The following is a 13,222-nucleotide window of genomic DNA, read 5'->3' on the forward strand; positions in this document are numbered from 1 at the left end:
GTCACCATCTGCAGTGATTTTGGAGCCCAGAAAAATAGAGTCATAGTTCTAGTTTAAAGAATTTTCTAGTTGTATGGACTTTTATTAAAAGGGAAATGGCAACCCACTCCAGTATTCTTGCCTGGAGAATCCCATGGACAGAGGAGCCTGGTGGGCTACAGTCCATGGGGTCATGAAGAGTCGGACACAAATGAGCAAGAAACATATACAGAGCAAGGCAGATGTTGCAGTAAAAATTTTCTTTCTGCCTTAAGCAGTGGTCTCTTAGGAAACAGAGAATTTTGTATTATTGAGCAATACTGCTGAGGAGGGACTCACAAGTCTCATGGGGTAGGTGGAGTCCCTGGTAGTGGAGGGATGACTTTCATCCAGAACAATGAGAAAACAAAAGTAGAATCCAAGGAGAGTCCAGGGGATTCTGAACTGCAGCCCAATGTGGTGAGACAATGCAATTTCAGAGGTACCTCTGAAGTTTAAGATGTGCTTTTGGAGAAACTTCCTTCCTTTCTCTGAATAACAAAATATTGTATATGATGCAATGTGTGTGTGTGTTTGTGTGTGTTTGTGTGTGTGCTCAGTCACTAGGTCGTGACTGACTCTTTGTGACCTTATGGACTGTAGCCTGCCAGGCTCCTCTGTCCATGTAGACAAGAATACTGGAGTGGAGTCTTATTTCCTACTCCAAGGGATCTTCCCAACCCAAGGATTGAACCTGTATTGCCTATCTCTCCAACACTGGCAGTTGGGCTCTTTACCACTGAGCCACCTGGGAAGCCTATATGATGGGATTAGAAGTCATTTTAAATAAATGCTACAAACAGACTTTCTAGAAGAATGCAAAGATAGTAATAATTCATCCTCGGGAATGTTACCCAGAAGACAGAGTAATCTTCTCACAACATTTTCATATTCAAAAAGCAGTGATAAGTTTGAATCATCACTTTGCTTGAAACCATCTCAGAATCACAGATTCCCTATCTGTTGGGATATACATGATTTTGGATTTCTGTACTATGATAAAAGAAAGTTAAAATGTAAAAAAAAAAAAAAAAAAAGGAAAAGATATCCCCTTGTACTAATATTTATTCTTACACAAATAACCTTAATTATACCAATAACTCAAGACTCTTAGGCCAATGACAATTAACTTAATAACTACTTTAATTAACTGAACAATTTAAATGTGCCTATACATAAATTTTACAAAGTATACACATCCTATAATTTAGAGGTTAAGTATTATTTAAGAGGCTGATTAGTGTAATTTATTTTCTAGTATCAGCGTTCCAATAGAACATACTTTACAATGCATCCAAAGTTCATTTATACCTAATGCTTCATCATTTCTAAACGGTTTTCATTCTGAGTATACCTGTGTCTTGAACACACTATTTGTGGGAGCAAAAAAGAAAACTCCATTTAAAAATCTGTTATCTATACCTTAATTTTAGTTAGCATTTTAGAATTTATAAAGTGCTTACTATATATCATTTTCATGGAATCCTTTCACTAATATAATTGTTAGAATTTATTCAATCTTTTATCCACAATAGCTTTTCCCAGGGTCATATGGCCACAAACTGGAGAATTCAAGGAGGAAACAAAATACATCTTTTGGCTCCTGATTCTTCCAAAATATATTATTTTTAGTAAAGATTCTAGAATTCTTATACATTAATTCAGCAGGCAAAACTTTTTTGGGAAACATTTTCTGCATTTCCTCTATCTCTTCTTGAGTATTAAAGATTCAGGAGGTATCTACAAATTCAGAGCTAAGAAAGTATATGTTTTAAAGATTTAATAGATTTTAAGAACTGCAGATTGTTCTTTGTGGCAGAGAAAATGATAATGTAAAAAACTAGCATTTTTCTTTTTAGTTCAGTGAGTGAAATGAAGACGTGGATCATTTTGCTAAATACTGTGCCTAAAACTCAGCTGTAGGGCATATTTGCAGACTGTCAGAAAGAGCACATTTCACATCTCAAACGTATCATTTTTGCCATTGTTGAAAACTACCAATACTCAAAACGCTTTGTAGCACTGTAGTCGTCATCATTAATATACACTTTGTGCATTTTTGTATACTCTGTTGCCTGTCATGAAAATAAAAACCCAAAAGACTTTAGAAAGTGACCTTGTGTCTATTTTCTGTTGCCGAGTAACCAATTGCCCCAAATTAAAACACCAGTGAGTTGTCTCATGGCTTCTGTAGATCAGAAATCTCTGACTGACACAACTCTGCTCAGGAACCCATAAGGCTGACATGAAGGTGCTGGCCAGTGCATGGGTCTCATTTGTAGTTTGAGAGTACTCTTCCTGGCTCATTTAGGCATTATCAGAATGCAGTTCCTTGTGATTATATGATAGAGGCCCTACTTCTCTTGCTCGCTGTTGGCTGGGGTTGCTCATAGCTCTTAGAGGCCACCCTCAGGTCCTACCCTCATCCAAAGGCAATTCAAGACATGGTTATCCAATGAAGAGATCTCTGATGCTTCTGATAGCTTTTAAAAGTCTCATCTGATTAGTTCACCCTGGGAGGTGGGGGGAGATTCCAATTTGATTCACTTAAATCAGCTGAGAATAATTATATCTGAAAAATATGTTTTGCCACATAATGCAACATAATCATGGAAGTAATATTTTATTGTATTTACAGGTCCTGATGACATTTCAAGAGGAGGGATTTACATAGCTGTGTACTCCAAGGAGCAGGAATCTTATGGGCCACTTTAGAAACCTGCCCATCACAGACCTATAGTCTCAAGTATATCCATTAAAAAGGATATTATCCCTTATTTAAACATTTTTATTTTTGAACAGTTGGTGCTGTTCTCCTAGTTAGAGCATTCTGAGTGTTCTTGGGAATGTTGCCTTCTTTATGGGAAGACGCTGATGACACCGACATCTCTGTGTCAGTCCTGCAATGTGGTTCCCTTCCTCCCTTTATTCCGGGTGTAGGAAGTGTATATCGTAGTGATGGCCAATCAGCATTTCATATCCCCTTAATAGTGATTTATTTAGAGGCACATGACAAGAGGTTACCAGTTAGAGTGGTTTCTGAAAGTTTGGGTAGAATTAGTAGAAATAAGTTATCTCTTTCCCCTGAAGTTTTTGGATGTGGAATGAGATAATATGTGTGTGAGTAGCATCTGTGTGCTTGTCTGGTTGGCAGGTGTGGAGTGGGTGGCGGTGGTGACAGTTTTAGCCACTTGCTTCAAGTCTTCTTTAAAATGTTCGTATTCACGGATTTAAAGTACACATTTTATGATGAAAGTATTAATTAACTTTCATATAAAATTTCCATTGTCTTTCTTTTAAATTTATAAATGTTTAATTTGGCACTTTCCTGGATTGGGTTCCTTGGGAAGCAGTCTGCAGAGATGCACACAGATTTGGAGAGAAGGGCTCTTGGCAACGGTATCTGTGAGTGAATGTTAGTCAAGACTGTCCTTCAGATGTGACCAGAACAGCACCAAGGCATGCTCCAGGGAGTTATCTGGGTGTCAGTTTAAACAGTCGCTCACAAGCACGTTCACAAGCAAAACAAAGATTTTTGTTTTGTTATGTCTATCCACATGCCTTTTTCTCAGACTTCTCTGTCTTTTTCATTCCATGCCCCATCCATCCAGCCAAGTCACTTGTTGTTGCTCATGAAACCATACATATCACAACCTTGGGACACTTTCTGCACAAAGCAGATGTCTGAGTGCACACTGAAGCTCTGCCTATTAGGAGGAATTTTATTTTGGTTGTTTGCAAGGTCATCTGTGAGTGAGATGCAGGAGCTGATAATTTTCAGCTTGTACACATATACTGAGCCATGAATCATGAATCCATGAGAGAGGAATTTCTAGTATTTCTAATTCACCTAATGAAGTCGATCACTTTCTTTGTGTTTCCAAGGTCATCTGAGCAGCATGGTAGCACAGTCTCCTAAGGTCCTTGCAGAGTATAAAACCTTGTGTCATAGGACGCATGTGGGCTAAGTTGCTTCAGTCTTGTCTGAGTCTTTGCCACCCCAGGGATTGTAGTCTGCGAAGCTTCTGTGTCCATGGAATTCTTCAGGCAGGAATACTGGAGTGGGTTACCATTTCCTTCTCCAGGGAATCTTCCTTCTCCAGGGATTGAACCTGTGTCTCTTGAGTCTCCTGCATTGGCAGGCAGGTCCTTTACCACGAGTGCCACCTGGGAACAGTGTGTCATAGGCTAGTGCTCCCATATTAATGGTTTCTTCCTTATCCAACTCTATGTTCCATACCCCCGGCTCCCTGTTCTAGCATCTGGAGATACAGGTCTACATGTACTTTCCCAGATTCTGCTAATGCATGTGGTATGTGATCCGCATTTCAGGTAGTCTGCTTCAGAAATGCTTTGGTCCTGAAGGGGATTGGAATTGTTTACCAATCACTGCACCTTCAACAGGCATCCTTTTATGGCAGGGTCATCTTTCACTGACAGTTATTTTTCTGCCTAATGGAGCACATTTATATAATAATAATAGCTACCATTTATTTGCCATATGATATATCCAGCAATTTATGAATGATTAATTTTTATACATATGCTTCAAGTTATGTTATAATTTTATAAATATAGAAACTAAATTTTAGTGAATTTCAATCCTTTACTCATGGCTATACACACAGCTAGTATTTAAACTGAGGTTAAAATAACTCAAAAACTCATACTCCTTTTTTTTCTTCAAATTTTATTGAAGTATAATTGATTTATAGTTATATATTCTGGGGTACAGCTAAGTGATTCAGTTATACATATTCTTTTTCATGTTCTTTTCCATTATGATTTGTCACAGGATATTAAATATAGTTCCCTGTGCTATACGGTAGGACCTTGCAAAACTCATACTTTTATGCTAGGCATTGCTTACCTTAAAGAACTTCATCTTTTTCTTTTGGCCATGCTGTGCAGCTTGTGAGAGCTTAGTTCCCTGATCAGGGATTGAACCTGGGCCACTGGGACGGAAAATGCTGAATCCTAACCAACTCGACTTCCAGGAATTCCTGAAATTCATCTTTAAAAATTTTTGTTCATCTATTTTATTTATTTGGCTGCGGTGGGTCCTAGTTGTGGAATGTGAACTCTTATTTGCAGCATGTGGGATCAAGTTCCTTGACCAGGCATGGAACCCAGGCACACTGCATTGGGAGCTCAGAGTCTTAGCCACTGGATCACAAGTTCAAGTTCCCTGAACTTCTTTTTAAAATAAATTAATTCTGGGCCTGGTTTTCAATTATCAGGGCAGTAAGAAACACAATGTAAGTTTAGATTTGGGGGCTTCTCTCTCTTACGACTCTGTAAGACTTGAATTGGGGCAAGCAGAGATGAGCAAGTGACCTGGTCAACACCCATATTATCTTTGTCATTACCATTTTGTGTTCTGCTGCATAATGCTTTTACACATGTTGGTCTTCTATTGTTTTTCTGGCAGGAGTGTGCTGGGCCTGCTCAGAGATCTCCATTGTAGTGGATCTTCTGGCTCACACAAGACCTGATGCTTCTCTCCAGGACTAGACCCTAGAGGCCAACCTCAGCTATCCCTCTCCATCTCCCCTTTGGGACTCTGTGTGCAGCAGGAACATAAATCTCCTCTGCTTGCCAAAAATCCAACCCCGTCTAGCTCTAGGTCTGAGGGATGCTCATCCTCTCATTTCTTCCAGGTTGCTTTCTTTCCCTTCATCTCTCCTCTTCCCTTTTAAATGAAATTCAGCCCTATTGCTTCATTAAAGGTTTTAGAAAACAGAAGTCATTAATTCTCTCCTGGAGCAAGAGAAATTCTTACATGCTAGCAGTTAAAAATCTTGATTCCTTTCTTCAGGGGGGAAAGAAAAAAATATACCAAAATCACTTCCAGTCTTTTGAATTTTGTGCATCAATGAGAACAGAACAGTAAAAAAAGATTAATATCTCAAATTATCCTGCCACAATTACAATACCTGGAAATTTGGTAATCATATTAACTGACATCTGTTCAGTGCATAGAAGCCACCAGGCACAGGTGCTTTCTGTTTTGCTTGTTTCTGTTTTTTGACTTTGGCTTTGGTTTATTGACGTCAGAACACCCTTTGAATGTAGTTAAAAAACAAAAACATACACAATGAGAATAGAACTGGATCCAGGCTGCTGCCACCTGACCCCAAGAGAATTCCTCCAATCAAGCTGAATTTGTACAAAATGCAAAAGGAGAAAAATGAGGCAATCTGGTGCTGAGTCAAGGAGGAGTCAACTGGCAGAAGAGCAGTTGAAGGAGTGGGCAGGTCATGACTCTTTCTTGTAAGTGTGAGTGCAAACTGCACTGCCCTGGGTGGGTGTCAGGATGGGCATCCCATCAACTGTTTCCTGCACTAGTGTTTTCTCTTGTCCGTTCCACTTCTGCATGTGAACAAGTTTGCCTCCATCCAGCACGTCACAGGGGATTTGACCTTCCTGTCATCTGCTGTTGTCTCACCAAACTCCATTCCCAGCTTGAAGCAGATCTCTGTGTTCTTGAAGATGCTTTGTGTTTTTATGGTGATTGTGTCTCCATTCACTTCAGTGATGTGGTAGGTTGGTCATGGTGGCCACCTGCCTGGTAGCAAAATACACACTGAGTGACTTCAGGTAGTCATCGAAATTCTTGCCATCCACTAATTTCCAGATGCCCATGAAGGTGTCCACCAGTGGGAGGCTGGGCAAGGCTGAGAAAGAGACAACAGAGTAGCATGTAAGGACTCTGGGATGGCCCAGGGACTGTTCCAAGGTTGTTTATTTTCTTACTTTGTATTTTCTTACAACACATGAAGCAGATACTTCCATTATACCCATTTTATACATGAGGACGCTGAGGTTTGAAAGGTTAGGTAAGCTGTGCTAAATTACTGAGCTACTGACTGGTAGACTGAGAGTTAAACCTCAGGCAATTGATTCAAGCATTTCTGCTTTACAAACATTGTGGTATTTGCCTTTCATATTAAACACAGCAACTAGAATCAGATAGTTTGCTGATTTGAAAAGAAGCAGTTTGCAGCTTTTGTTTGGCTTTTGTTTTTTTTAAATGGAAGTATAGTCGGTTTACAACGTTGCATTAATTTCTGGCATACAGCAAAGTCATTGACATATATGTAAATTATATAATATTAAATATTCTTTTTCAGATTTTTCCCATTTTAGGTTATTACAAGATATTGAACATAGTTCCTGTGCTATACAGTAGGACCTTGTTGTTAGGAAGTGTTTTTGAGTATAAATATGAAGCATTTTAGATGTGGCTCAAAAATTGAGAATTGACTCCTTTCTTGCTTGAGTTTGGACTGGACACTTAGAAGTGTTCTAATCACTCAGCTAGACAAATATATTTCAACTTTATGTTTTGACCGTCCACTGGTAACTTTGTAAGACAAATCTTGGCTTCACCATAGTATTTGCTACAAGGTTTGTAGAGAAGAGGTAGAGATATCTATCTACGTATGTCTACATCCATATCCATCTGTCCATCTGTCACTATGAATTATTTCAGCGAAATTATTTTAGCCATTGGCAACCTAGTTCTTTCTCTATTACTGAAATCATCATAAGCTAAGTAAAAATACTTGATGAAAATCACAGACTTTTGTTCTCAAAATTCTTTTCAGAATTGACCAAAACTACCACATTAAAACAAGCAAAACATTAAAGCAAAAAAAGACCGGGAGCTGCCTGTGGCTCAGATCATGAACTCCTTTGCCAAATTCAGACTTCAATTGAAGAAAGTAGAGAAAACCACTAGACCATTCAGATATGATCTAAATCAAATCCCTTATGATTATACAGTGGAAGTGAGAAATAGATTTAGGGGACTACATCTGATCAACAGTGTGCTTGATTAACTATGGATGGAGGTTCGTGACATTGTAAAGGAGACAGGGATCAAGACCATCCCCAAGAAAAAGAAATGTAAAAAAAGCAAAATGGTAGTCTGAGGAGGCCTTACAAATAGCTGTGAAAAGAAGGGAAGTGAAAAGCAAAGGAGAAAAGGAAAGATATACCCATGTGAATGCAGAGTTTCAAAGAATAGCAAGAAGAGATAAGAAAGCCTTCCTTAGCGATCAATGCAAAGAAATAGAGGAAAACGATAGAATGGGAAAGACTAGAGATCTCTTCAAGAAAAACAGAGATACCAAGGGAACATTTCATGCAAAGATGGGCTCGATAAAGGACAGAAATGGTATGGACCTAACAGAAGCAGAAGATATTAAGAAGAGGGGGCAAGAATACACAGAACTGTACAAAAAAGATCTTCATGACCCAGATAATCATAATGGTGTGATCACTCACCTAGAGCCATTCAAACTGGAATGTGAAGTCAAGTGGGCCATAGGAAGCATCACTATGAACAAAGCTAGTGGAGGTGTTGGAATTCCAGTTGAGCTATTTCAAATCCTAAAAGATGATTCTGTGAAAGTGCAGCACTGAATATGCCAGTAAATTTGGAAAACAAAGCAATAGCCATAGGATTGGAAAAGGTCAGTTTTCATTTCAATCCCAAAGAAAGGCAATGCCAAAGAATGCTCAAACTACCTCACAATTGCACTCATCTCACACGCTAGTAAAGTAATACTCAAAATTCTCCAAGACAGACTTCAGCAATATGTGAACCATGAACTTCCAGATACTCAAGCTGGTTTTAGAAAAGGCAGAGGAACCACAGATCAAATTGCCAAGATTCATTGGATCATAGAAAAAGCAAGAGATTTCCAGAAAAACATCTATTTCTGCTTCATTGACTATGCCAAAGTCTTTGACTGTGTGGATCACAATAAACTGTGGAAAATTCTGAAAGAGATGGGACTACCAGACCACCTCACCTGCTTCTTGAGAAACCTGTATGCAGGTCAGGAAGCAACAGTTAGAACTGGACATGGAACAATAGACTGGTTCCAAAGAGTAAAAGGAGTACTCCAAGGCTGTATATCGTCACCCTGCTTATTTAACTTATATGAAGAGTACATCATGAGAAACGCTGGGCTGGAAGAAGCACAAGCTAGAATCAAGATTGCCAAGAGAAATATCAATAACCTCAGATATGCAGATGACACCTTGCTTATGGCAGAAAGTGAAGAACTAAAGAGCCTCTTGATGAAAATGAAAGAGAGTGAAAATGTTGGCTTAAAGTTCAACATCATGGCATTTGGCCCCATCAATTCATGGCAAATAGATGGGGAAACAGTGGAAACAGTGGCTGACTTTATTTTTCTGGGCTCCAAAATCACTGCAGATGGTGATTGCGGCCATGAAATTAGAAGGCTCTTACTCCTTGGAAGGAAAGTCATGACCAACATAGACAGCATATTCAAAAACAGAGACATTACTTTGTCAACAAAGGTCTGTCTAGTCAAGGCTATGGTTTTTCCAGTAGTCATGTATGGATGTAAGAGTTGGACTATAAAGAAAGGTGAGCACTGAAGAATTGATGCTTTTGAACTGTGGTGTTGGAGAAGACTCTTGAGAGTCCCTTGGACTGCAAGGAGATCCAACCAATCCATCCTAAAGGAGATCAGTCCTGGGTGTTCATTGGAAGGACTGATGTTGAAGCTGAAACTCCAATACTTTGGCCACCTGATGCGAAGAGCTGACTCATTTGAAAAGACCCTGATGCTGGGAGGGATTAGGGGCAGGAGGAGAAGGGGACGATAGAGGATGAGATGATTGGATGGTATCTCCGACTCAATAGACATGAGTTTGGGTAAACTCCGGGAGTTGTTGATGGACAGGGAAGCCTGGCGTGCTGTGGTTCATGGGGTCACAAGGAGTTGGACATGTCTGAGTGACTGAACTGAACTGAACTGACACAGTCTCAAGATATGCAGGGTGAGTTGGCAAGGTAAGGACCTAGGGGAACCAATGATTTTGTTCCAATATGAGTCCAAAGACCTGACAGGTAGGAGAACCTATGGTGTAGTTCCCTTTGGAAGGCTGGCAGGTTCAAGACTGAAGATGAGCCAAAGATTCAGTTCAAATCCAAAGACAGGGAAAAGTGAATATCCCAGTTTGAAAGCAGTCAAGTAGGAGAATTTTCCCTTTCTTGGGAGAGGGTCAGCCTTTTTGTTGTATCCAAACTTTTAACTAATTGGTTGAGGCCAACTGATATTAAGGAAGGCAATCTGCTTTACTCAGTCTACCAATTTAAATATTAATTTTATCTAAAGATATTCTCAGAGAAACACCAAGAATAACATTTGACCAAATGTCTGGATATCTCATGGCTCAGTCAGGTTAACATGTAAAATTAACCATCAGGCTGACCATTCCCCTTTTCTGCAAAGACACAGTAAAGCACAGGTTTCCACTTTACGAAATGTTGGTGATTGCTCACATCTCTTTCTAAGATTAGAAACAAGGCAACTTGTTTAAAATTTTGAATCTGTCTGCTCTTTAATAAAAATTTTACAAGTGAGCTCTTGGTTTACTTCCTCACGTGGCTCTCTGGCATTTCTAATATTTAATTCATAGAATGCATTACTTATTTCCAAGTTTTCAGAAGTCCTCATGGTAAAAACCATATTTAGTTTGTGCTAAATGAGATGATACATGCTGGGTGAGCTTGGGTGTCATGTACAGTGAAGAGCTTCAAATCCAGTTAGTAGCCAAAATGGCTGCAAGTGGAATTATTGGTAAATGTGATTAAGTAAAATCTAACAAAATGGTTAAAATTTCATAAAAATAACAGGTGACTTACTAATGATATTAATACATAAGGTCTTTTTTTCATGTCACTAGTGTGTTACGTTACATTGAAAAATGTTTGAAAAGACATAACTTTCATTAATTTGGACTTGAAACATTCCTATGTTATATTCTTTAGACATATAAAGAGAAAAATTTTTGTTTACTTTTGTTAAAAGCATAATAATTTCTTGGATAATACATACTTATATATAATACATAATAATTACATAATAAAAGCAAAATAATATTTACTTTCTTGGAGGATGGAAGGAGAGGTTATGGGTTTGAGAAGTCCAATTTGGATAGGGTTCAGATATGTTTGCTTTATTTTTGTAGTTCACAGCTTATATGTCATGTATATTTTTATACTAAAATTATGTGGTATAAAAATGTATTTATTTTTAATTGGAGAGGATAATTGTTTTACAATGTTGCACTGGTTTCTGCTATACATCAACGTGAATCAGCCATAGGTATACATATGTCCTCTCCCTCATGAACCTCCCTCCCGTCACCCACCCGATCCCACTCCTCTAGACTGACCACACTTGAGCTCCCTAAGTCATACAGCAAATTCCCACCAGCTGGTGAGCTACAGTCAGTGGGGTTGCAAAGAGTCAGACACAACTGAGTGATGAGTGACTAACACTTCCGACTAATGTATGTGTTTCAGTGCTTCTCTCTTAATGGGTCCCCCTCTTCTTCCCCTGCTGTGTCCACATGTCTGTTCTCTGTGTCTCTGTCAGTATTACTGCCCTACAAACAGGTCCATCAGTACCATAAAATTATGTACTTTTAATTAACTTTATTGAGTTATAGCAAACTTCAGACATTTAGCATTTTCGTAGGTGTGACACATGCCTACATTTGGTAAAATCACAGCCACTCTAAAGACAGTGGCCACATCGTCATCCCAGTAGCTTACTTCTGCTCCCTTAAATCTCTCCCTTCTGCTTCTCTCTGTCCTCCACATCTTCAGGCAACCACTGATCTGCTTTCTGTCATTGTAGATTAGATTGCACATTTTCCAGAAGGTTATATAAACAGAATCATACATGCATACACATATACTCCTTTTTTGTTTGATAAGGAAGTCTGACTTTCTTCATTAGGAATAATTGTTTTTAAAAAAATAGTTTCCTTGGGATAAAGAATTATAGGTTGACAGGTTTTTTTTTTTTTTTTTCTTTCAGGGGTTTTAAGATATTGCTTTCTTGACTTTTTTGTATTGTTTTCGTGTGAAATATGCTGCCATCCAAATATGATGTCAACAGAACTTGTGTGCCCCTGTATATAACATGTATTTTTTCTGTTTTTAATACTTTTTTTTTATTAATAAAGTGAAAGTGAGTCATTCAGTCGTGTCTGACTCTGTGACCCCATGGACGGTAGCCTGCCAGGCTCTTCTGTCCATGGAATTCTCCAGGCTAGAATACCAGAGTGGGTAGCTATTCCCTTTATCTTTGCAACCAAGGGATCGAACCCAGGTTGTCTGCATTCTAGGTGAAGGAATTCTTTACCAGCTGAGCCATCAGGAAAGCCCAAGAATACTAGAGTGGGTAGCCTATTCCTTCTCCAGGGGATCTTTCTGATCCAAGAATTGAACTGGGGTCTCCTGCATTTCAGGAAGATTCTTTATCAGAGAAATTTGATTTGATGTATTTTCATGTAGTTTTCCACATTTTTTTGTGCTTTTAGTTTTTTGGATCTATGTGTTTATCATTCCTTTTTTCTCTTCTTTTCTCTTTTCTTCTAATTGGGATTCTAATTGCATGTATTTCAGATTGCTTGAAATTGCCCCACAGCTTATCAACTCGGTTTTTTTTTTTTTTTTTTTTTTTTTTTTTTTTTTTTTAGTACATACTCACAGTTTTATTGTGGGTAGTTTTGATTGCAATGTGTTTGAGTTCACTAATTATTTTCTTTTGCAATGTGTTTTCTCCCATAACACATCCAGTATAGATTTCCTCTCAGACATTGTCTTTTCATGTCTAGAAGTCTGATTTGTACCCATTTTTTTAAAGCTTTCTATGCCTCTGCTTCACATATTCAATCTTTCCTCCAGATTCTTAAATTTACAAACTGCAACTAAAATAACATTCTTTTTCTACTAACTGTCTCTTCTGTGTCATTTCTGGGACAGTTTCTTTTTTATTGATGCATAATTGCTATAAAATACTTTGTTAGGTGTACAATACAGTGATTCACAATTTTTAAAGGTTATACTTGTTTATATTTTTATAAAATATTGGCTATATTTCCTGTTTTGTATGGTGCATCCTTGTAACTTATTTTATACCTAATAGCTTCTATCTTTTAATCCTCTACCTCCTATTCTGCCTCCCTACCTTCCCTCTCCCCCACTGGTAACAACTAGCTTATTCTCTATATCTGTGAGACTGCTTCTTTTTTTATTATATTTAATAGATTTTTGTATTTTTTAGATTCCACATATAAGTCATATAATACAGTATTTTTCTTTCTCTGTCTGACTTACTTCATAGTATATTTCCCTCCAAGT

At 38.2% G+C, this 13,222-nt stretch overlaps 1 pseudogene; it reads right to left on the bottom strand.

Annotated features, from left to right (window-relative positions):
* Nucleotides 1-6,276: 6,276 nt before the first annotated feature.
* LOC129644452 (fatty acid-binding protein, heart-like) overlaps nt 6,277-13,222 on the bottom strand; it is a 198,149-nt pseudogene continuing 191,203 nt past the window's right edge.

Source organism: Bubalus kerabau, chromosome 2, assembly GCF_029407905.1.
Source record: "Bubalus kerabau isolate K-KA32 ecotype Philippines breed swamp buffalo chromosome 2, PCC_UOA_SB_1v2, whole genome shotgun sequence".
Classification (NCBI taxonomy): Eukaryota; Metazoa; Chordata; class Mammalia; order Artiodactyla; family Bovidae; genus Bubalus; species Bubalus kerabau.